Source organism: Nomascus leucogenys, chromosome 12, assembly GCF_006542625.1.
Source record: "Nomascus leucogenys isolate Asia chromosome 12, Asia_NLE_v1, whole genome shotgun sequence".
Classification (NCBI taxonomy): domain Eukaryota; kingdom Metazoa; phylum Chordata; class Mammalia; order Primates; family Hylobatidae; genus Nomascus; species Nomascus leucogenys.
Genome location: NC_044392.1, coordinates 32,678,998 through 32,705,341, shown reverse-complemented (window position 1 = coordinate 32,705,341; position 26,344 = coordinate 32,678,998). Strand labels below are relative to the sequence as shown.

At 43.0% G+C, this 26,344-nt stretch overlaps 1 long non-coding RNA gene across 1 annotated transcript; it reads left to right on the top strand.

Moving 5' to 3' along the window:
* The first annotated feature begins 24,515 nt into the window (after nt 1–24,515).
* Nucleotides 24,516–25,299, top strand: LOC115837646. Its single transcript, XR_004032684.1, has 2 exons — nt 24,516–24,885; nt 25,102–25,299. It is a non-coding gene; the product is annotated as an uncharacterized LOC115837646 (long non-coding RNA).
* Nucleotides 25,300–26,344: the final 1,045 nt, after the last annotated feature.

The following is a 26,344-nucleotide window of genomic DNA, read 5'->3' as shown; positions in this document are numbered from 1 at the left end:
ACTGACTGAATGCATTTGTACCTACAAAATCTACAGTATTTAAGCTATCTGGAACATACTAGATTCACAGCTAGTAATTCTCATTTTACAAAAACTGAGATCCGGATATTTTTGTTTTCATGTTTTGCTTAAGCTCAAAATGTAACAGTGAAGGCTATACTACAATTCAGGTCTCTTGATTCTCAGAACAGTTCATGTTCCATCATGCCAGGATCCCACTGCACACTTAGATTCTGTACTTTGCCCTCATCACGTTTATATAAAACTTAAAACGCAAGTCTATAAAGAGGCCAATGTCTACCAACAATAAATCAACCTGTAAATCTTACCTATTTTTCAATTTCTCCCCAGCAATTTACTTCTTCATTCTAATAGTCTTTGTAAGGAACAGTGGTGGGTTTTTTTTTCTTTTCTTTTTTTTTTTTTTGGTTAAAGATATTCTGCAATTTAACTTAAAGGCCAAGGAGGAAACAACACCTTCTTTATCTTGTAGGTTTAATAAGCATTCCCAAAGGAAGGTCATTGTTATTACTAACAAACACAACATCAGCTTTTTGAAACAGAAGATATTTATATATCTATCCAATATCAGATAAAATGTTGTTAATATAGTTCACTTCCTAGGCAGGTTTTAGAATTAAAATGTCACTCTAAAAGCCACCTAAAATTTCTTTATCAAAATGTCTTGCAATAATGTTTTAGATAGACATAGATGTAGATATTTTCCTTCTTGCCTTACAAAGATTGGAGTCATTCTTCAAAAGTTAGACTTTTCAAAGTGACTCTGCATAGCTGGTGAAAATGGAATAGGAGAACAGACTTGCTGGAGAGTAAATGACACAAACAATCAAGCTCTGGGCTTTTTACTCTTTTTTTTTTTTAACTGCCTTTTTAAAAACTTGACGTAGTTATTTTGAGATCCATCCATGTTGTTGCATATATCATGGATATTTTCTTTTAAACTCACTTTTTTTCTTTTTTTTTTTTCTGCAGCCAGGTTGAGAGCAACCAGCCAGGATCTACATTCAGGGGCGCTGGAGAATTCCAGATGCTCCTCAGCATCTCATTCACAAAGGCTCTGAGCAGCTCTGAGACAGGGCTCCTCTAAAGGACGTTTTCCCTTCCAGTCAAAGGTTTTGCAGAAGTAACAAGTTCCCCGAGTCAACATTTTAAATATGTCTGAACACTTTAGGTGCTTTTATGTTTGGAGTCTTTGCTAGTTTTAACAGTGTCCACATTAAGGAACTAGGATGAAATCGAGGAAGATTAATCAGCTGGGATCTCCATTTCCTAAAACATCGGGAGCTGTTAGCCAGAAGAACAGCACATCATACTTTGATCAGGAAATTAAAATATTCTCCTAAGAAAATCCAAACGTAAAACATGTTCCAAATTGAATTCCAGTTGCAGAAATATTTTTGGCAAGTAAACAGCAGGGGGCTGAGAGCCTGGTCTGTGCCAACCTTGCTGACTCCACCAACCGGGGTGGAAATATCTGACCTATGGGTAAGCAAAAGCCCATGCAAGGAAGGGAAATGTTTGTTGGCTGGGCCCTCCAGCCTGCTCCCTAGACTCCAAGGCACAGAGTATTGCGACACTGAAAGGTGAATGTTGGAGACAGACAGCTGGGGGAGAGGGAAAAGAGGTATTAGACGCTAAGGCCATATACAAGCTACTTCCTAGGCTCAGTGAATCTGAAGGGGGTACAGTGGGAGAATATGCCTGGGCCAGCCAGAGCTGTGCTAAGGGCCACTCTGAGCCAGCCTTTAGAGGAGCCCTGTCTTAGAGCTGCTCAGAGCCTTTGTGAGTGAGATGCTGAGGAGCATCTGGAATTCCCCAGCACCCTTGAGTGTAGGTCTTGGCTGGTTGCTCTCAACCTGGCTACAGTAAAAAAAGAAAAAAAAAATGATTTTAAAAGAAAATACCCATGATATATGCAACAACACAGATGGAGCTCAAAAATAATTACGTCAAGTAAAAAAAGGCAGATTTTTTTTTAATGAGTACATACTCACGATTACATTAAGGTAAAACTCTAGAAAATGCAAATTAACCTATAGTGACAGAGAGCAGATCACTGGTTGCTGGGGGGTGTGAGGTCGGAGGAAAGGATTACAAAGGGAAACAAAACTTTGGAAAGTTTTGGGTGTGATGGATATGTTTACTATCTTGATTATGGTAATGGTTTCACGGGTGGTTTACATACATCAAACTTACCAAATTGTATACTTTAAATATGTGCAATTTCTTGTATGTCAGTTATACCATAATGAAAAAGATCCCTATACAAACCTCACTCCCAAAGATTCTGATTCAGTTGGTCCAGCGTGGGATCTTGGCATCAAAATATTTAAAAATCTCCTGAAATGACAGCCCAGGTGCCAAGGCATGTGCCTGTAGTCTCAGCTACTTGGGAGGCTAATGTGGAAGGACCATTTGAGCCCAGGAGTTCAAGACCAGCCTGGACAACACAGTGAGACCCCATTGCTATGAAAAAAAAAATTCACCAAATAATTAAGAATGTGCAGCCAGGGTTAAGGTACAGAATCTTGCAAGCCACAGTAAGGACTTTGTTAATGATCTGCAATAAGATTGAAAGCCAGTTAACATTGTAAGAAATTCAAATCAAAACTTTCCTGCCAGCCCCAGTGCCTTTTGAGAATATGGGCCCCTTATAGGCAAGCAGTTACAAATGAAACTTTCATGAACTCTGCTCACAAGTCTGCAGGGCCATTTCTACAATGAAGTATATCATACAGTTCTGAAATAAGTGGAAGTTTATGTTATTCCACACGTTTCAATTATCTTATTATGTCTATTGGTGACATTTGTGGTGGGTGGTTTCTTTTATGTTCTGGGGAAACCTATCACATTTGGACATGGGTCTGTAGGTTTACTGTCAGGTAGGAAACTGGCTTTCAGTTGTCAACCCAATCAAGATTACTACTTTGTCCACTGTCTTTTTTTTTTTTTTTTCGAGACAGAGTCTCGCTCTCTCACCCAGGCTGGAGTGCAGCGGCGCGATCTCGGCTCACTGCAAGCTCCGCCTCCCGGGTTCACGCCATTCTCCTGCCTCAGCCTCTCCGAGTAGCTGGGACTACAGGCGCCCGCCACCACGCCAGGCTAATTTTTTTGTACTTTTAGTAGAGACGGGGTTTCACCGTGGTCTCGATCTCCTGACCTCATGATCCGCCCGCCTCGGCCTCCCAAAGTGCTGGGATTACAAGCGTGAGCCACCACGCCCAGCCTGTCTTTAGGTTTAAGAAGCTCACAGATTGTGTGTGTACCAACATCTACCACCCTCACATTCTCCTCAGACTTCTTTATGAACTCCTCAGTCAATCTACTTTCCTCTACAGATCGTAACCCTCAGTTCCAGGAACAACTTGAATTACAATATTCATTCTTTACGGAAGCAATAAGTGGCTTCTAATCCTAATAGACATTCATTAGGAATGAGGCAGCAGACCTGTTTTCAGAACTGTTTTGTGCCAGAATGGTTGTTCATTCATGTGGTGGCCTGGGCTTTGGAGTCCAATGGATCCAAATTAAAATCCCAGCTCGTCTACTAAATAGCTCTGCAACTTTTTGCAAATTACTGAACCTCTCTGAGCTTCAGTTTCTTTATTTATAACATGGAAATACATCTCCCTTACAGAATTGCAGTAAGAGTTAAATGAGACATCCTTTCGTTTATTTGTTTTCAAATCTGCATAGTGAGAAAAAGAAAGCAGCCCCTGACATCTGGGAGCTGCCCTGGTACAACTCCTAGGCCCTGGTGTTGCTACCAGCTGGCCCAGCACTTATAGAGAGGTTTTGGTGCTCTGTTAAACAGAAACGACTTCACACGACAGAGGAAACTCTGTGACCATAATGGAGCAAGACAAAAACAAGAACACTCTTCTGATCTTATATAAACAGACAAAAATGGGAACATTATTCAAATCTCAAAAATGACTAAACATTCCCCTAGTCTGATAATATGAGTGACTGCTACTTCTTTGGCAATCATAGCTTTAGCCTCATTCCAGTCTTCACTCCTTATAGTCTTCACTCTTCATACTCAATTATTCCTGCTTTCTGATAGCATCCAATCCAGAGCAGAGCCTGCTTCTTTAAACACTACTCAAAATAACCTAACACAAGCCCAATCCTTTACTAAGTCCTTCTGGCCCCTTTTTACTGAGATACCCCATGGTTGTCCATGGTGTGTGTTCTGCCTCGTTGCAATGAGTAATAGGGCCAAGTTGTTCAATGGCAGGTGTGCTCCTGGTTATCTTTAACTGGAGGGTCAAGTGACAATAATGTCTGTCCTTTGCCAAGAAAGATGCTGAATTCTGGGCTTACGACTCCAAACAAATCATCTTTGCCCTGCACTCAGGAAGCTCACAGTCTAATGGAGGAGACCTTGGAGCAGCAAGCAGAATCTCAAGAGTCATGACGAGTCAGACAAAACCCAACAGAGTATCACGTGTAATAGCCCTAAGACATGTATGATCCTAAGAATATAAGAGAATAGGAAACCCCATCAAGGTCAAATGTATTTATTATTAACAAGAAGATAATGTATACAAATCTTACGATTCCATCAAGTTTAAGTTAGAGTTACTTGTAAATATATTGACAAATCTTAAGGGACAAGGAAATACAAAATCCTGTGAAGTGATCAATAAGAATGTGAACTACAGGCTTCCTCTGAGTAAACAAAGAATCAGATGGAGTGACAAAGGCTCTGGGAGACCAGCCTCTTTAGTGTGAAAGCCTATGACTCTATAAGCATTAAATAAGGCTAAGTCCCTTGGCGGGGCGCGGTGGCTCATGCCTATAATCCCAGCACTTTGGGAGGCCGAGGTGGGTGGATCACAAGGTCAGGAAATCAAGAGCATCCTGGCCACCACGGTGAAACCCCATCTATACTAAAAATAAAAAAATTAGCTGGGCATGGTGGCAGGTGCCTGTAGTCCCAGCTACTCGGGAGGCTGAGGCAGGAGAATGGTGTGAACCTGGGAAAAGGAGCTTGCAGTAAGCTGAGATTGTGCCACTGCAGTCCAGCCTAGGCAGCAAAGCGAGACTCCATCTCAAAAAATAATAATAATAAAAAAAAATAAGGCTAAATCCCATCATGGTCACCAACAAGACCATCTTCTGGGCAAAACTAACTTCATTTACCTGTGATGGCAAATGCCTTCCCTTAGGTAGGTTATGTTTTTCCTAACACCAGGAAGATTGAGAATTAAGTATGGAAAGATTTTAAGAGACCCAAACGATAGTATTGATAATTTTGTATTAAAGAAGAAAATTGTGTATAGTTGCTATTTTGTGTATTTGCAATTTTTAATAGAATCAGACCTATTAGAATAATAGCCTTATAAGGCCGATTTAAAATACAATTGAGTAATGGATGTGAAATTTTATGGTTTTGAGTTCTTAAGTTTACTGGAACATACAAGAGAACCTTAGAATCCTGTATTTATACATTTAAGAGCATAAATGTATATGAGTATTAAAGTACTCCAAAAAGTTTAGTTTGTTAATACAGAAAAATGCATGTAGGGAAAGAAAGAGGTGGCGATTATAACATAATCATAGCTTAAAATATTTGAAAGTAATTAACTTTATTCATAGGCCCTTTAGAAGTAATTGCTAAACTCTGCTAGACTAAAAAATAAAATAGTAACAAACCTGTACATGTACCCCTGAACTTAAAATAAAAGTTGGGAAAAATATAAAATAAAATAATTACATATATAAGTTGAACCCAAACAAACTACGTTTTTAATTCTAACTTTAATAATCAGAATATTAATTTTTAATTCAGAAGTAAACCTTTAAATGCTGTTTCCAACAAACCTCCAAAAGCCACTTTCAGTAACATACAGAAACTCCTATCGAAATAAGCAAATTGCCATAGTGTGTGATAAGTGCTGTAATGAGGGAAAGATAAAATACTATATAGGAAGAAGTGGGAAAGACGGAATTTCAGAGTGTCTAAGAGGGACCTTAAGGAGGAGGACTGGGAAAGCCAAGAAAAAGGTGTGAAGATTAAGGGAGGGAGGGGACAGCCAAAAGGAGTTCATTCCTTTACAAATTCTGAGTATGTGCCAGGCACAAAACCAGGGGTCGGGGCTCCTTCCCGCTTGGAGCTCAAGGCCAGGAGGTAAGAGGGAGCTTGGCATCTTGGAGGAAGAGAAAGAACTTCAGTCTGAGTGCAGCCCACCCTGGAAGGGTCAGAGGAAGAGCCCACTCACTCTCCCTGGGTGGGTGAGCCTCCAGGCGCTGGTGGATGTAGGTCAACTACTAAGATGGTGCAGAAACCAGAAGGCCTTCCAACAACTGCTCCTCCTCCTTCAGGAGGTTCTTTGCTTAATTTGTTTTTGCTTTGGGGGTCAGAAACCTATTTGTAAAGCATTTAAGCTTTGCTGGGACTCAGCTACTCAAACTATCAGCCCTTTAGTCCAGTATCCCTGAAGCCTAAACAGGCAAGAATCTCATCTTTGGCTTCAGCCTGAGGTCATGGGCTGCAGGAACTGGTGGGATTTGTTTATCAAGACCACTGAAGACCTGCGGGAGGAAGGATCTTATCTCAGTGTTGCCATGGGGACTGCTGGCTGGATTGACTGAATGCTCTGCAGAAAATGACTCTTTTTTAGAAGAGAAAATAGTTGCTATTTTCCAAAGGCTAAATGTGGAGTGAGGTGGCAGTGAGGGGGAAAACAGAAGGCCTGTGAGGGTAAGAAGTGGGGACCAAGGCCAACTCTGGCTAAAGAAGAATGGGGACAGGCTGCTCCAGGACTCAAGAGCTTGAGATTCATGCTAACCCACTCCCAGAGTTCAGGCCTCCATCAGAGGACATGGTTCTATTCATACAAGAATTTTATACAGAAAATAGTAGATCTGAGATTTGCAAAACTCATTTTCAATTTCATAGGCTACAGCCTTCAAATAACTCCAAGTCACATCACATGTCTAATAGTTGTCTCAGAAAGAAGTACCCAAAAGGCATTTCCTCCAAAGGTCCTTCAGAAACTGTGAAATGGGCTCTATTTGAAGAAAACCATTTCCATCAATGTGCGCAGAGCCTCTGTATGAGTGTGCAGCACAGCTGAGCCTGTCATCCCTCAGAACACAGTCTGGGATTGCCTGGTGGCTATCTGGCTATAAGGATTTTGGACATTATCCCCAATTCCCTATGGAAGAATTATCCCCGTGTTTCCTACCAAAAATACTGAGCCAAACTGCCTTTGATGTCCCTGGAGTTATCTGATCACCTAGATGACACTGAACAGAGTGAGATGACTGGGAGACAGCAGCTCAGCCCTGACATCTGCTCAAGGCCAGCAGCAAAAGTTCCAGGAGTTATATGAGCCACTAGGTCCATCCAATCTACCATCTGTCACTGGCTTACCTTGCCACCTTGGGTCACTGACTTCCCCACTCTGTGCCATCTGTGAAATGTGCATAATAGCACACCGAGTCCTTCTGTACCTCCTCCCTCTTCTCCTGTTCTCTCTCCCTCCCTGCTTCCCTCTCTCCCTTTCTCTCTCTCTACCTCTCTTCCTCTCCCCCTCTCTCTCCTTCTCTCTCTTTCCTATAGAAGAGAGATGATGTGTTTGTAAAGTGCTTTGAGCTCCTTGGAGATAGAGAGTCTATAAATATAAGCTGTTATCACTGTTACCATGGAAACACACACAGACAACTGTGCTCTGTTTCTGCATTTGCTGAGCATAATTCTGGTCTTCTTGCCCCGCTGGCTGTTAAACAATCAATGGTTTTACAAAGCTCAACAGCCAGGTAACAGGTGGAGCCTCAAGGCTGAATTTCTTTGCTATTCAACTCTTCTTCATGTGAATTTTCAAAAACTGTGTTTCTGTTTGCTAAGTTAGAGGATTGTATAAGATTGTTCAGAGCCAGCTGTTAAACCAGGGATGCAAATAATGACAGGCATAGGTATGCCACCCAACCCAGTGCCCTGATCTGTAACAAGGGAGAATTCCAATGAGCTGCAGAAATAATATTCTACCCATTTCCTAAATTTACTCCAACTCCTAACTCCTCAACTTTACAACCAGAGCTGGCAAAATGTTGGAATAAAGAGAGTTACGAGTTTGCACCCTTTTGCCAATTTGTGACCATCTGAAAATCAGGGGCTATGTCTTTTTTATTATTGTCTCCACAGGGCCTAGCACAGTGCCCGCACATAGCAGATGCTGCACAGAAGCCTGTGGAAAAAAAAAAAAAGAATAAGCGAGTTATAAATGGCTGTTGTTTTCTATTACACAGGTAAAAGTGTTGTTGAGGGAGATATGCCGTTAAATGTTGGCTTGGACCTCGGGATCTCAGAGCACATCAGTTTTGGCAGAGCCAATCTGCTTCCTTCACCCTACCATCATAGTGAGAACAACGATATCACTTCACATCTAGTTTTATGGGTGGTCCTGGGAAAGTTGCTCTATAACTGAAAGCCCGATATAGAATGATGTAACCTAGTTGTTAACCAGACAACTGAAAGATCCAGTGCAAAAAGTGAAGGTGTGAAAACCATAGGAAAAGTCTTTATTCCTCTCAGGCAATGCTGTGATCTCAGGGGTAAGTTTTCCAGGTCTCAGTTAGGAATGCAGGGAAATGGGAACGGGCTTTGGACTCAAACACATCAGAACTCAGTGTGTGAGCTCTGCCACTTACTGACCTTCCTGAGCCTCCCTTCTCCCATTTGTAAAATCAGAATAATAGCACTCTCTCACAGGTCTGAGGTGGCAGTTACACAAAATTAGTATATAAACCCATAGCTCAGTGGCTGGCACCAGTCAATGATTTATGCATGATCATTCCATTCCATTAGTTGGCCAATATGTATGAATATCCATTTATTTTGAATATTTCACTTACTAGTTTATTCTAAAGGCCTGGCAGATGTTTCAGGTCCCACTAAGATGAGGGTATGTGATGTCTCTGCCTTTAGAAAGGAGGATTGGAGGATGTGAAAGGGAGAGAGAAAATGCTCAAACACAGACAGGGAGTTGGGACCTGCTACAAAATTTGCAGAGTCCAGTGCAAAATAAAAATGTAGGGAACTTGCTAAAAAATTTATTAAGAATTTCAAGAAGGTGACAACTGAGCATTAATCCAAGCAGGGGGTTCCACTAAGCTAAGGACGCCACGTAACTGTATAGACTGCACACCGAAGAAGTCAGCCCTAGAGCCAGGGCAGAGGTAAACTGGTTTCCAGGCTTGATACAGAAGATATACTGATGAAGTAAGTACAGTGAGTGATGCAGTTTCATGGTGTTACCCGAATGCTGTCTTTGTCATCAGGTAGCTCTAATACGATCACAGAGGACAGAGGTATTTTTTCTACAAAATACTTGAATACATGGAATTCATATTCTAAGCTAAACCTAACTGATAGTAGAGGTCATTTCAGGAGGAAAACACTTACGAAAACAAGCAAACTCCTATAGGAGTGGTTATGATTGCATAAAACACATAATAATTGTGTTCAGAGGTTCAAATTGTTCCTGTATCATTGTTCATAGAAGATATGGGGGAGAGGTCAAATTACAAAGCATACAAAGCATTTATCTACTTACGCAATTGCTTTTTATTAAACCCCCTACTGTATACAAGGTATGGTGCCAGGTCATGTAAGGGAAACAGAAAAAGATATCGTCAGCCATAATATGATCTCTAACATTCCTTTCAGGTCTAACAATTTAGGATTCCTTGATGAAGACATAAGGCCTACCTTTAAGAAATTCGTTTAGTGCAGTAGCAGAAAGTGAAATGGGCCAGGCACAGTGGCTCATGCCTGTAATGCTAGCACTTTGGAAGGGCAAGGTGGGCGGATCATTTGAGGCCAGGAGTTTGAGACCAGCCTGGTCAACATGGCAAAACACTGTCTCTACAAAAAATACAAAAATCGGCTTGGTGTGGTGGCAGACACCTGTAATTCCAGCTACTTGGGAGGCTGTGGCACAAGAATTGCTTGAACCCAGGAGCAGGAGGTTGCAGTGAGCTGAAATAGCACCACTGTGCTCCAAAACAAGAAAATTAAAAATGAAATTGCTCTGTATGGGGTGTTTATAACTGATTGCATAAATAAGCATATAAATAATTATTATTTATATTATACAATAATTTATTAATATAAATATATATTTGTTATTTTTATTATTTTATATAAATAATTTATATAAAAATCCTACGATAAAAAGGAAATCTAGGCAAAAGACCATATAAAAATCTAGATTTCTACTAATCTCTTCAAACACTGAGAACATTGTTTTTTTTTTTTTTCATCTGACAGTAAAATTAAGTCACAGAATAGACAATGGGTTCTTCTGGAGTCAAACAATAAAGCTGTGGCAAAACATAGTCCCCTGTTGATAAATTACTGAATTTATTCACAGTGGTTCTCCATCCCCCTCTCCATCCTTGGTTCACTAATAAAGAATGTGCTTTAAATAAGCTATATGCCTCCCCTTTTTCCCAAGGTATAACAATTAATGGCACTATTAAAAGACTCCACATAAATGTGTTGATGCCAATTTTGGAGCACAGGCTTTAGAAGTCAGACAACCTTGATTAGATTTTGAGTGTACCACTTATTAGGTATTAGTAACTTGGGCAAATTGCATAATCTTCCACTTTCTCATAAATTACAATATTAATTCCTCTCCAGCTTTGTTTTGTTTTGTTTTGCTTTGAGGATTAAAAGCATCTAGCTGTGGCTGGCACACAGCGGCCATTCACCTGGTAATGTGCTCACTCCCTCCCCCCACCTTCTTACCTTCCTTCTATAAGACCTACTGTAAACAGAATGTCATGGGGCTGTAATGTATTTCACTGAAAATTATGGAGTACCAAGATACAGCCCATGGAAGATTAAACTAACCAGAGACAGAGTCAAGAAACTCAGGATGAATAAGATCAAGGCAGAGCTGATTAAGGATAAACGTTGACTTTATTTTCAACTTTGAATGTGCTAAATCCCACCATTGTGGGTTTCTCCTGATTCCCCGTAGTTTATTATAATCCCTCACTGAATGTACCGTGAGCAATCCTGGCATTTGATCTGATCCAGGCATTTGAACAGCAGAATCAAAACGGTCAACTTGAAAAGAGGAAGGGAGATAAACAAGGCTGGAGAAAGAAGATACCTAAGAGTTCTACCTGTTTTTGTTTTTGTTTTTCCAGGAAATAGAATTGGCAATTGTAAATGACAGATTGAACCTAAAGGAAGAAGAAAGATGTTATTTCTCTCATAGTCTATCATACTGGAATGCAGACAGAGAGCTGCTGCTGCAACATGGCCAAAGGACCCTGCCTGGGTGCTATTTGCAGGACACCAAAAGCCCCTAATAAACTAAACGGACCTAAAATTCCCCATTACTAGTTTCACATTAAATGAGGCACTGATCCCCAAGGAGTCCCTAGTGCCTGTGCACACAACAGAACACAGAATTTTGAGGGAATGAGCACGGGACATGGGAGTTCTGATGGCAGGGATCTCACTGGCTGAAAATGCACAAAGAGGTTGAAAGCTGCCAAAGACAAGTTAACACACTCCATGGCTTTGTCTGGCCTGGGCTTGGGGCTCTCATGGAGGTTACAGAGTGTTCAAGACAGCTCAGAACTGCCGTGTGGGGGAAATTCTCAGCCAACCTCATCTTATGACCATCCTTGTAGTCAGGACTGCACAATTCTTTTCATTTTGTGCTTGCTCTGAGCCTACCATCCATCAAAATTCTGTTTATTTCAACCTTTACTAAGACAGGAGGGATTTGAGGTACACTGTTCTAATTCCCAGCGTTTCATTACGAAGAACAGGTTCCCATTCAGGCTAATTTTAGAAAAGAGGGTTTTAATGTTGGGATACAGAAATCTCACAGGAATCCAAGGATAGGGCGGCTTGGTACAGTGGGCCCCGTGAGAAGACGAACTGAGAAGATGTTCAGAACTCTGGCAGAAGCTGCTAGCAGTCTTCCAGTGTTCATTCTTCTTTTCTTCTTAGTAATAGAACCCTGTGTGCTTTATGTGGGCACATGGCTGCCAGTTGCACACTACAGTCCCCAGCCTGCCTTGCAGCGAGGTATGACTATGTGAGTAATGAGGTATAAATGGAAGTGAGATGTACAAATTTGGCATCATCTTCTTAAAGACAAAACCACTTGTCCTGGATTTTCTCCTTGCAGTAAGACAGAATGCAGATGCAATATTGACTCGGGCTCAGTCAAGCAAAGGAGGACACCACCACTGGGGATGCGAGAGTAACAAGACAGGAGAGCAGGCTCTCTCAATACCCACACAGCAGAGCCACCATTCCAGCCTGGATTGTTCACTGCCAGGCTGTTACAAAAGAAAGAAATAACTGCTATTTTCTTTGATTCCCTGTATTTTTGGGTCTCTATTACAGCAGCTTGGCTTACATCTTGCCTAACACAAGAATTGAGGGCTAGCTTATAGATTGGGCTTCCCTTGAGTCAGTGCTCACTCCAGTCCACTCTGCTATAGCTGGGTGGAAGGGGCACCACAGTAAAAACAGCAGTTTAGGTAATGCTTCCGGCACATGTCTATAGATCACATCATGAGGCCAGTTCACTGAAGAAGCATTTGAACTCAGAATCTGTCAGGTTCCTGAAAATCCTCTACCAGGAATATACTAGCTCTGGAAGCATCATATTCTAAAATCCTCAGTGATTATGTTTTCTCAGTGCAAGTCATCAATTCTCTGGCATCCAGTGCTCAGATCATGTCTAATTACAGCACTGGGGAGTTTTATATATAGTTCTGGTTCTCAAACTCTGGCACACATCAGAATCAACAGACCCCCACCCCTAGAATTGTTCACTCAGTAGTTCTAGAATGGGGCCAGAGAATTTACATTTCTGCTAAGTTCCCAGGTCATGCTGATGCTGCTGGTCTGGGGACCACACTGTAAGACCCACTTATACACTGCATGTACTACTGCCCCATGTGATGTAGGGAACGCATACAGCTGCCACTGGCATAGTATACAACATCTTAAAGCCAGATGCTAATAGGAACACCAGACTTTCTACTATTTTAGAATATTCAAAATACAAGGATGCATCTCCAGTCTGTGACTTGGTAACTAAACAAAAATGTAATTTATTTAACAAATATTGTAAGTACGTATTCTGTGTCAGGCACTGGAAGCCAGCCATGATGAAACAGACAAAAATATCAGACACTATTCAGCTTAAATTCAAAAGGGAAAAGCTATCATGTATTGATTTCTATTAGGTCTTAAGGCCTTAATTCTCTCAAGTTCCCACAACGAAAATAAAATATAGATGGCATTATTTCCGTTTCCAAGATGAGAACGTGGAGCCTCATATAGTTAGGTAACTTTCACAGCTTCAGATGGCTGTGTCTTGGAAACCCATGCACTTTCTACAGCACCACAATGAAATATATCTGGCTAACTCTACAAAGGGGCTCTTAGATAAAATCCCCTATATTTTGTCATCAAAAAATTTCTTTTTTTATTACCATAACCCAGAAACATCCCTGAAAAGCTGAGGACCTTGAAAGTGTAAGGTATCAAGTGCTGTGATGGGAGGATCATAGATTTCAAGAAGGGAATAGTTTATACCTCTTTCCAACAACCCACTTTCTAAACCATCTGGCCAGGTAAGTTACTGCTAGGTTGCAATAAACTTTTGGGGTTCAGAAGAAGTTTACTTTGAATATCAACCTTACATTAAACTAGCAAGTCCCCTGGTTAAAACTGGAGATTCCTCCTTCAATGATTTATTCAACATATATTTCCTGAAATTTTTATGTTCCAGGCACTGTGGCGGAAACTGTGGATAATTCACAGGTAAAATAATACTTCGTCTCTTTTTTTAAGGACTTCACAGTTTGAATACAGACCTTCTTCTTAGTTGTTCTCCAGGTACTGTGCTTGAGTCCTTCTTAGGGATATTTTCTTATGTTTTGAATACTTCATGGTTTGAATTTTTAATCTTTATTCATAACCCCAATTCATACATCAGCTCATTCTGTTTTCTTTTTAGTGGGGCTATTAATATATAAGAGTTGGATATTTGGCAAGATAGCATAATGAACTATTTTTAAAAGAGAAATGACAATGATTATTCAAAACCTTGTTAAAATACTAAAAAGAGGAGGTAAAACCTGGGGCAATGGGAGAAAGGACAAAATCCTTGGAAGGTAAAGAATCTATGATCCTTAAAGAAAGATAGGAAGCTGCCCTCAAGATGAGACAGAGAAGGAAAGAATCTTAGAAGAGGAAGAAGAGGCCTTTGGTGTTGAGTTTAAAAAGCAACTGGGGTGGGCAGAAAGAAAGAAAGACCAAAATGTTCAGTATAACTCTTGTTTTAAAGGGCTTTCACACCATTTGTTGTTAAATTGTATGTTTAGACCTCACTCAGTGTGGTTGCCCATGTGGATTTTTAACTTCAGAACAATTATACTCCAATTATTTTAATTTTAAAGAAAACAAGGATTAAAGTGCATCAGCTCACTTTAATAGGTGACCATATGTGTGATTAAATTTGGAGGCTGGAAATGAGACTTAAGGTTCCGTGGAGGACTTAGGTTTTGCTTCAGAAGCCCCTCAACAAGGATTTCCTGTTACTACTCTACCTAAGAGAGGAGGTTGGTTGGGGGGAGGGCAGATAGTAAGCTACCGGGTGACAATCAAGTCTTGATTTCTTTCTTTAAAATTGTCTGTGCACAGGTGCTACCGTGAACACACATTGTTTCATTCCACATAATCTGGACTCCCTAAGCTCAATTAACAGCTGTCTCCAAATTTTCCTTGGCATCTTCAGATCTCAAAGAGAAAGTTGTTTTATAAGTTTCTTCTCTCTAAATGTAAGCAGACTGAGGTGGCTCTTGAATACAACAGTCTTATCCTGAAGGCTCATTCTTGTGAACAGCATGGGCCTCTTAATAATATCTATACTGTACTGTCTTCCCAACTGCAATGGGCTTCTCAAATACTGTGGTGTGTGCAAATTACCTGGGAAGTTTATTCACATGAGGATCCCAGGTACCTCTTCAGATACCTTAATTCAATAGGGTTGGGATAAAGTCCAGGAATCTGCATGTTAATGGAACTAAGCAGGTAAATCTGATATAGACAGTTCACGTCAATATATTGATAAACTCTATAATTGCATTAGGGTTGGAGACAAATGTGCAGGTGCAGCGACTTCATGGATTCACCTAAATTCACTGAGTGCCCATCACTGTGCTAGACACAAGGGATACCAAGGTGGCAAAAGCCAGTGCTCATAAAATTAAAGTCTCAGCAAATAATCACATGAATGAAAAATTATTATCTGTGACAAATGGCACAAGGAAGAGTTATACAATGACAGGAAAACCTGTGGCTAAGGCTTTTTTTTTCTTAGAAGTCAAGGAAGTCTCCCCTAAAGACTCCAGAGGTGTTATCTTGCCAAGAGAGGAAAGACAAACATTCCAGACACAGAGGAAATAGCATGTGCAAAGGTCTTGTGGCCATGGGGAGTTTACAGAGTTGGAGAAGCAACCTAGTGTCCTCAATAATGTGTAGTCCAATGCTGGTCAACTCTAATACAAGCTTCCAAGTGTCGCTGTGATATTCCATCCTTCTGGAAGGCTAGCGAAATTGAAGGACTAGTGATCTGCTGAAAGTAGCTATTAATTTACAGCTAAATGGGAACTGCACTAAGCCCTACTGTCAGTTAACATGCTGAAACTGACACCCAGCTGGCATGCTGGGGCTGAGTAACCACACCCTGCCCGGCTACAACTTGTACTAAGAATGGACAATAGCTGTCTAAATCCCACAAGCCCCAAAGAGGCTGACAGATATTGCAGCCATGATTGCAACAGGAAGTAGAGAAGGGTGGTGGGTGGGCAGAATATTAATAGAGCCCGCCCTTGCCAACTGGGCAATGTCACAGGCTGTGCCATGGCAAGGCATGCATCTGTTTCTGTGCACTCTTTTTGAGATTTTTCTTCAGCTCTATGCCCCTGTCATTTCCATAGCCATGTCTCCTGACCCCAGTGGCCTGAACTCTTCTAATGGTTTGCTCTTCAAATGGCTTGTCTTTCTTACCACAAAAGAAAGAGATTTGATCTTCTCATTGGAGAATAAAGTATGAGACAATGGGCCCCCTCCCAGGATTCATCTTTGAAAAAGGCTTTGACAATACTAACACAAAAGAGCACATCCATATGTGTCAAGTTTCTCTGCATCACTGTGGCAGAGGCAGTGACAGAACCTCTAATTTTTAACAGGGGACAAGTGCCCTGAGTAAAGACTGTATTTCCGAGCATCCCATATGGCTAAGTGTTGTCTTGAGGCCAAGTTCTGACCAATGATATAGGAGCAGACATGTAAGACATCTAGGATGGATGTTTCCTTGAAGGGTAGTTGGCACTTCTGTTTTTCCCCTCCTCCACCCTGGATGTGATGACTGGTGTCCATAAATGCAAGGACCATGTAGAAGGGATGTAAAAAGATGAGCTGGAAGGGGCTTGGCTCCCTGAGGACTTATTGGAACAAAGCCATCATCCCAGTCCTGGACTACCTACCTCTGGACTTGTAAGTCAGAGGGAAATAGAATCCCATGATGTTGAAGCTGCTGTTATTTTGGGTTTCTGTTACAGCCACACCTAACCCTAACTGATAAAGCTATCATGGGGATTTTTTTTTCTCTTTTTCTTTTTTGATGGAGGATCACAGTGAAATTTTTTCTTGGAGTCCCTCAAATGTAGACAATGATATTCTCCATCTTCATGTGTGGCTGTGTGGTTTAACCCAAGCAGAATCATGAGATGGAAAATGAACATGGACTGGAAGAATGAGGCCTCAGTCAGAGACCAGCCCTGCCCCAAGCTCACCAGCCATTTTTCCACTCTAAGTTTTCACTTTCTCATATGAAAAATCGCCTCTAAGTTCTCATACAAATCTGATAGTTTCTAAGACTTGGCAGGCTCAGTTTCACCCAACCCCTGCACCAATCTGCCAATGAAGGGAAATTATTATTAGGATGAAGGGTTTGCATCTCACCAACACGTTACGTTTTAAAAATCCATATGTTACCTGTTTGGAACTTGCAACACATTTTTCTATAGGTCGATAACATACATGAAGGTTAGCTTTGCAAGCACACTCCCAAAAGATATTTAATTAACTCACAGTTAAACTATAGTGCTGGGAGGTTCACAGAACCAAAAAAAAAAAAATTGTAAAAGGTTGACATTGAGTAGTAAAGTACTCAATTTCAAATTGGAGGAAGGGGTAGAAGCATCTTTTCTTCCACCCATGGCGGAGAAGGAAGCTGTGTTTGGTGCTGAGAACAATACCTGTATTCTGTGTCCTGGAGGTGAGAATAATCATTTCCAAGTAACTGCACTTTTTTCCCATAAGGGGTAGGAAGAGTAGCCTGTGTGAGGACTGAGGGGAAGGGCATGGCAGGCAGAGGGGAAGCCCTGTGCTTTGGAGGTGAGAACAACACTTCATTTCACATCTAGATGTGCATGAAAGCTAAGAAAATGGGCGTCTTGATATATTTCAAATATCCTATGAGATCACTGCCTGGTTTCCTTAAGTCTAATTCTATTTTCATTTGAAATATTGTCCTGTAGGGGAAAGGCCATTTTCTGAGCATGTCCAAGTTTCCTTAAGCAAACATTATGCAGAAGCCATGGGAGAAGCAAAAGGAGGAAGATTGCTGTCTTTCAGGACAATGGTGTTTTACAGTTACGCTTGACTTTTCCCATTGGCCATCGCGGCATAGAGCCGAGCATCACCCACTTCAACCCAGGAGGGCAGCAGTGGAGAAACAGTGAGGAGGGAACCTGATTTCCTTTGCTAGAGGAACTTGTATCTTTCCTTCCTATCCCTTATGAATGAGGGAGTGATAGGCATGAAGTCACAGTTCCCTGATGAACTTGGATCTGCTTCACTTCAGTTCTTCTTTTAGAAAGGCCTGTCTATGGATAAAGAAAATGTGGCACATATACACCATGGAATACTATGCATCCATAACAAAGAATGAGTTCATGTCCTTTGCAGGGACATGAATGAAGCTGGAAACCATTACTTTCAGCAAACTAACACAGGAACAGAAAACCAAACACCGCATGTTCTCACTCATAAGTGGGAGTTGAACAATAAGAACATATGGGCACAGGGAGGGGAACATCACACACTGGGGCCTGTCCAGGGGTGGGGGGCTAGGGGAGGCACAGCATTAGAAAAAATACCTAATGAAGATGATGGGTTGGTGGGTGCAGCAAACCACCATGGCACATGTATACTTGTATAACAAACCTGCACGTTCTGCACATGTATCCCAAAACTTGAGTATAATTAAAAAAAAAAAAAAGAAAGGTCAGTTTAGGGAGTGTATACTCAGGGCAACTTGAATCTATGCTCCCAGGTAAACATTTAAAAAAGAAAAGAAAGGAAGGAAGAGAAAAAAAAAAGGGCAATCTTGACCCTGCACTTATAGGTCTTATCTTTTCCCTGTTAAAAAAAAAAACAAACAAAAAAACTAGGCCTGGTGCAGTGGTTCACACCTATAATCCCGCCACTTTGGGAGGCTGAGGTGGAAGCATCAGTTGAGCCCAGGAATTTGAGACCAACCTGGGGAAAATAGTGAGACCTCATCTCCACAAAAAATAAAAAAATTGGCTGAGTGTGGTGGCATGTGCCTGTGGTCCCAGCTACTCTAGAGGCTGAGCTGGGAGGATCACTTGAGCCCAGGAGGTTGAGGCCACAGTGATCCATGATCACACTACTATACTCCAGCCTGGGCAATAGAGACCCTGTCTCAAAAACAACAAAACAGCAAAAACAAACCCCTTTGTCCCAATCAAAGGAGTTCTCTCATTCTACCCTAATGAAATGCATCCTGTGTTTCTGTGCATTTGCACATGCTTCCCCTCTGCCCACACCTTTCCTCTCACTTCCTCACACAGGCTAATTCTTCCTTGTCCAAATGTCCCCATCTTTTGGAAGTCATCCCAACTCTCAGGAGGAATAAGTCCTGTGCCCTCTCCTAGCACCCTAAGCAAATTTCAGGCTGTTCCCACATGACAGAATAAACTGCTTGACCGTCTTGACTCTCCAGTGACCAGCACACTGTGAGGTCCATCAATATTCAGTGAATTAGCAAACAAATGTTCCTTCCTGCCTGGTATTATCTCAGGCACCATCAATATTTCTGTACAGGATTTACCTCTTGCACAAAGGGTATCTCTTCTCTAAATTCCCATTGTATCTCTTGTTTGTGGTATTCATTGTGAAACACAATCATTTAGCACCTTGCATTGTTGTTCACTCATTTCTGTGTATTTTGCTCCCCAACCAGAATGTTTGCTGCTAAAATGTCCAGACTATATCTCAGATGTCATGTCCTTTGTTATTCCCGCAGTTTCTAATATAATACTATACACACAGTAGGCAATCGATGAATGATTGATGGATGAGTGCATGAATCCAAAAAAACGTTTCTTTAAATTGTGACCTCCATGAAGATTTACATGATCTTGGAGAGATTTTTAACATAAAAAATAAACCAGCCTTTCCATGACAGCACCCATTTGGTGCCATAAGCTATGCTTGCACTTTCTACGGGTATACATTTTCCCCCTGAAGTGGCAGTTATATCTAGTGGATCTGAGCCTGGTCTCTGGAGCTAGACTGCCTGGGTTTGAAGGTGGCCTCCCTTCTTGCTAGCCTTAGTCTATAAGAGACTTGGCTGCTTCATTTGTAAAATGAAGATGGTACTAATAGGACCTACCTCATTACATTGTAAGAAAGGTAATATAAAGCAGAAAACAGGGGAGGAGGGAAGGTAACCCACATTAAATACTTGGCGTAGTGTCTGGCTTCTAGTAAGTGTCTGATAAATGCAGTTATCAGTGTGGCTTCTAAGATGATGACAGTAGGTTTAAATGGAACAAGAACTCTTAGAGAAGCCAGGGCTCAATCATACTGGTCTTTTCATTATTCCACTTATTTATGCGGACAGTGTCCTTGGTGGTATCACTGTAAGGAAAGGTATAGCAATGACTTTTAGAACTAAGAAGTTAAATTCCCTGGTGGGATGTGTCATGCTATGTAACTGGACAGGAGGCCCATCAGGTACGCAGGATGCATTTCAGTAACGTCTTAGTAAAAGGAGTGTGCCTTCTGCTGGGATGATTGGGCACACTGACATGTGCATGATACATATGAAAGACTGAATGTTATCATTTATTCATCAAAAAACATGCTGTTAGCTAGCCAGAAAACAGATACTGCAAACAGCCGGTTTGCCTAAAGGATTTGCTCCTTCAGATCATAAAACCTCCTCATTACTCAGTACAGAGATGAGTATAAATTAAGTTGTAAGTTAGTTTATGCAAATTATTTTACATTTTCCTGCCTCCCAGCTCCTCCCAAAAGTAAAATAAATGGAAAACAGTCTCTTTTCATTTCTTCCCTTTGTTTTGATCCCTACAAACTAAACACAATATTTCTAGAAAGATGTGGAAAGGTACAGTGCCCCAGAAATAAGAAAAGTTAGTATATTTTATGGGGTATAAAAGGTTCTTTATTCTGTGTGTTTGTTCGCCTACCTGTCATCCTGCTTATCTGAAAGTGCCTGTCTGCCTTACACCAGGCAACAGCTAAGCAGCCATTTAATCCTGCATGACTCCCTCCTCCGTATCTTGACCACATCACAGGGAGGAACCTACACCAAGGCAGTCAGCAGGCTTAGGTTTCCCAGCAACCTGGGACCTGGCTGGAAAATGTGAACTGTGCCAATCCGATTCCCTTTGCCTGGAATCCAGACTAGAAGCAAGGTAAGCTTTGCCAGTTAGCCATGGGAACTGCAGCTGCAGGATCATGAGAAAGGCAGGATCACAAGAACCTCTGCCAATTGACCTGCATGGAAAACAAAGTTGGGCACTGGGAGGGCTGAAGAAGCAGAGAAAGTCAGGGTTGGTTAGAAGGAAGAAGCAGCATTTAGAGTTCAGTTGAGTCATTTCAGCGGGTAAATGCTAGAATAGCCAGAACCAAGCTCTCTGGACCCTGGCCTAGCACCATCCCAGGACAGTCCTCGTGAGGACAGCGTTTACAGTACCCTGTCCTGGAGATCAGGGATGGATGGCCCCTGCCCTTATTGCTTCATAGGTATCCGTTTGACTTGTGTTAGATTTTGAGGGAGAGGGTATCTCTGTTTTTTTGCAAGTACAAGAGATTTTTCTAAAATACTTACTTGGCGTCAGTGTTAGAGGGGCGTTGGCTCAAAAAAGCCATGAAGACGTAGCTTTGTGATAACAGTAGTTGGCAAGATGATAATGTCCAGATCATACACAAATATTAGCTCCACTGAACTCTGATCTCCTCAGAACCAGGGTACCTGCTTTAAAGAGGACATGAGCAAATGAGAAATCATGCAGATGAAGGCAGCAAGTATAATGAAGAGGGTTGGAAAGTTTCTCACACAAGTACTGAAGAAATAGGAGATTTTTTACAAGAAAAAGTGAAAATTAGGGAGACAAAGGATGTTTCTAATATATGTAGAGTTGCCATGTGGAAGATATACCAGGGTTGCATTTTGTTCCTCTAAAAGCAAGAACTAGGATTGGACAGAAGTTATAAGGAGCTAGGATTTAGCCCAGCGTTTCCCAACAATGGAATGAGAGCTGCAAGGTAGGGAGTATACAGTCTCTGGAGGTGTTCAACGAGAGGCCAACTGACCAGCTACCTTGTCGCAGGAGAGGGGAGTTTGTACTAGAGAATATCTGATATTATCTTCAGTGTTAATACACAATGAGTTTATCTGCAATGACTATATATTACCTCCAGGCTCTAAACAAACGCTGCTGAAAGAAGCTGAAGATCAAGCAGACCATAAAATAGATATTCCTCCTTATCTCTAGAAGACTCCAAGTGGTCCAGCAAGAGAGGAGTCATGAAATACCTCAGATCCTCTCTCATCTACGTTCGTCTCTGGGGCTGTTGAGACCATGCCTCTGCCAGGGGAATGATGTCGTGGGACCTCCTCTTATTGAGATTAGCCTCTCAGAAGGGTGTCTGATCATTGCCTTTTAAGCAGATGGAAAATTCTGGAAAGGAACTTTATTTTTTAAAGCTTAGAGGAGGTGCTGGTTGGTGCCAATTTTCCAAGGAAAAAACCAAATTCAAGCAATTTACCCCCCACTGGGGGAGTACAAAAAAGCAGGCAAGCTAAGTCTGAAAGCTCTAACAATGGTTTAGCACCACTTATCCATGGGCCTTCAGGCCTACCACCTACTAATCATGCAAGTAAGTTCAGATTATTGCAAAGACCAAACGCCTCTGCGGTCCCGCTAGAACAAAAATAATTCTCTGTGTGTCTTCTTTTCTGTGCCTGCCTTGGTCACCTCCACTATCCACGTTTAATAATTTGGCAAAGGACATGGCAGGTGGAGAGAAATGCCAGTATTCTCACTATATCAGGGATGCTTTCTGGACTTTCTCTCAAGAAACAGGAAACAGCATAGCAGAAAACAACTTCTGGGAGTCTGCTAGTCAAGGCCTGGGAGCCAAGGTGATAAGCGGGTAACCTACCATTCCCACTGATGACAGGAATGGTCCACTTACCAACATCCCTAGCAAAAAAAAAAAAAAAAAGTCCTTTTTTGTTATTTCCATACTATGTCCTCACACAAGGATTCGATTCCAGATCCAGTAAAATAGGAAAGTGCCAGAACAGAATGCCTTCAGATGAAAGAAGTGAAGGGATAGGGTCTAAACTGCAGCAGTGCTAAATTATTGTTAGAAACCAGAACCATTTTGGAGAATTATTTGATTTTCTGTCAAACAGGCCAGGTCCATTGTGCAGCACAGAATGAAGCCCCAGAGCAATCCGGCATCCTTCTGTGATGGTAAGGCACGCAGCCCAGCCCCATGTTAGGTGCAACTCAGGTATCTATGCATGTCCTGGCCAACGTGGCAAGTCCAGCAGATTTCCCAGTGCTCGTCCTCTCCCAGCCCTCTTTGTCTTCCATTGCAGAGCTGTGCATTCCACTGCAAACAGAGCTTGCCATTGAGCCATTTTTCTCTGCACTGCACATAGTTTCTGCTGCCAGGATGAGTCACCATGCAACACATACCCTCATCCCCTCCACGCTGTACTTAAAATACTCTAGGGCTGGCCAAACAGAACCCCACTGTGAGTGAGCACGTGTGTGAAGGTGGGATTGGCAGCTCAGCCCTGCGCAGCCCTCTGCAGAGCAGTCTGCATTGTGTTTGGCCGAGAGATTCAGAGAGCCAATATTTGGGGAGGGGTAGAGAGGGGAAAGTCTGTTTTTCAAATCTGGTTCGACCTCATGCAGCCTGCCAAGTTGCACCCTCTCTTTTGCAGGCACCCTCTCTTTTGCAGGCACCCTCACTTTAGCTTCTCTGAACAGAAGAATCTTACTGCTAGGGGTTGATTTGTCCTGCCTCTTCTCCCAGCCCAGCTTCTGACTGGCCACCTTGCTACAAACAGGACTGCTCTGTCCTGCTTTTACCTGCCAGCCTGTCTGCCTCCAGCGTAGATTTTTCTTCAATCGCAACAGCATCTATTCATTTCCTGAGTTAGAACTTGTCATCCTCACTGGGACGGAGGTCTCTCACCGCTCTCCTGCCATTCCTGCTCTCCGCTTCCCCTCATCCACCCACACACAGAGCACTAACCTTGGGCAGAACCAATCACAGGACTCCAGAACCATGCCTCTTCCCCAGCCTGCACTGAAAAAAGGGATTAAAAATTGTTCTCTTCCTCCTGAGCCTTTAAACTGAACTGAATAATTTCTTTCTCCTTTCTGCAGAGAAACACTGGATCTCCATAGGCATTGATTGAAAAGTTGTCTTAGTTCCCCATGGTCCACACCCTCTTCCACGCCCAGCCACACACTCCACCTGCCAGGGCACCCCTCCCTTTGGAGAACCACACATGTTCCGCTTTCAACCTGCTGCTACAGCACCCTTCAGAGAAGGGTCCTTGGAACAAAAGCCCAGCTCAGCACAGCCCAACGGGACATAACGTACTTGAGTTATTCATTACTTGAGTTGGAGGAGGTCACAGAGCAGGAAGCACACTGGAAAGCAAGGGGAAAGGTGGCAGAGAGGGTGGGGAATGCGTCAGGGTGACCTTCTAGGGGCTGATGGGAACTCAGAGTCCTGGTACGGGGTGGGTATCAGAGTGGGAAGGTGACAAAGTCATAGCAACAGTCCCAAGGTTAGCCAAGGTCAAATGGAAACAGCTGATTATAATTAAGCTAGCTACTTAGTAGCTCTTGCCATGCCTCAGGCACTGTGCTTAACACTTTCCCGTATCTCTCCTTTTATCCTTGCAATAATGTATCACTTCAATTTTATGACTGAGGGAACAGCCCTGGAGAGAACAAGTGACTTGCCCAAGGTCACCCAGCTAGCATGCATGAAGCTGGGAATGTGAATGTAGGTCTTTACCAGCTTGTTCTGTGTGGTGAAGTGGTTAGATGGGTGGTACAATTCCAGATGGTCTAGAGTGGCTGGGCAAGTGGAGTGTGAGATGAGCTACTGAGATAAATCTGGTTCCTATAGGGCTGAGATCATGTTCTCCAGCAGCAATCCCAGGTCTGGGTGGAAACCCGGAGGTTTTCAGGAAGCCTGGAGGAGGCTGACTTAGGATGAGCTGCTGCATTGGCTATGGAGACGGGACCCTCAGGACTTTATCTGAACCTGTGAAGAGTTTCCATGCAGGGAAGGGGGGATGAGTAGAGCTAGGGACCTAAAATTTGAAAGGGGAAGATATTCCCCAGTGGAAGACAGTAAACCAAAGACTAGAGACCAACCATCAGTCTACTGGATGTTTGCTACACCTCTGAAGAGCTAAGGTAGGACACTTTTTTTAGGAAAAAAGAAAATCTGTCACTGGAGACTCTCTTTACATATTTTGTCTTACCATATGCTTCTTTTGGAAGGGGGGTTGGGAATCAAGGTACAGGAACGGAGTGGGCACAAGTAAGGGCACCATGACCTCGCAGAACCGCCTCATCCCTTCCCATGCTGCCCTTCCCCCACTCATCTCTTTTTGCTGATTCTGCCTACAGGTTTTCCCTCCTGTTACAGTAATGGACACTCAACAACACATACCGTTCCCAGCAACCTGTCCTGCTGGAAAACTACTCGATAAGGTAACTTCTGCCTGAAGGGGACCAGGGTCATCATACCCGCAAGTGCAGCCTCTTCCTGCAGCTCTCATACTACCAAGCTGGGGTTTTTCCAACATAAACATTACAGGGGCTAAACGAGAGGTGGCTTCCTTTCTCAATAAGCTGTTCTCTCTCTCGGTTGCCCTTGACAGAGCCCTGCAGCCTCTCCCACTGGGGCTTGGTGGATAGGTGGTCGCTTCTCCCCCGAATTTCAGGAATGTTCAGGTTTGCACAGGTCCTGCAGGTGAGCTTGGAGAAGGATTAGAAAAATGCTCATTCTTAATCAGTTCGGGCTTGTCTTTATGCCGGTGAGGTTGACCTTGGGGACAGAAGGGTGGCCAGGACAAGGACAAGCATCCTGGTATTGGAGAATTCTCTGGTATGGGGCTGGGACGTCAAGATGGGCCATGATGGCCCCTGGGGATGGGGCTTCTCTGCAGTGGAAGCAGAAGCATCCCGGTGTTTTCTGCTGTGTCACTGCCCTCAGAGGGATGTATAAAGCTGCTCGGGGGCTCATAGGAGGGGGATGAAACCAAGAGTTTGGCTTTCTAGCAACAGCAGACAAAGGGTGGGAAGGGGTACTCTATGCCCCAGGTCTGCAACATCTTGCCCTATGCGCTAGGTTTTCCCAAAGGTTCTTTGGCTCCAAGAATTTTATAGCAGAACAAAGGGATTGATACCCCCAAGGGGGCATAAAAGCGTGCCAATGAGAATACCCGCCGCCAACCTGGCACCAAGAAAGTCCTCGGTGGCTGGGTCACGTGCAGATATTGTTGCCTGGGGTCTAGACTGGCGTGAGTCTCAACCGGTTTCTATGGGACAACTCACCGCGGGCTACCCCTCCCGAGCCCTAGCTCCGGGCTACCGCCCTGGGTGGGTTTGGCAATTGTCCTGCTCGAGGTGGTTCAGGCCGCCCACAAGGGGCACAGCCGGGTAGTCAGGAACCGGGGCTGCCGGCTGGGCTGGCCTGCAAAGAAGAGGGAAGGGCCGGAACTGCAACCGCAGTGGCGGGGAGTGCGAGGGGGCGGCAGGTGCAGGAGCGGGAGGCGGGGCGGAGCTGGGCAGAGTCCTCGCCGGTCCGGCGTCCCGGAGTGACCTTCCCCCACCCCGCCAGCGCCCAGGAGGGGTGGACCCACAGCCC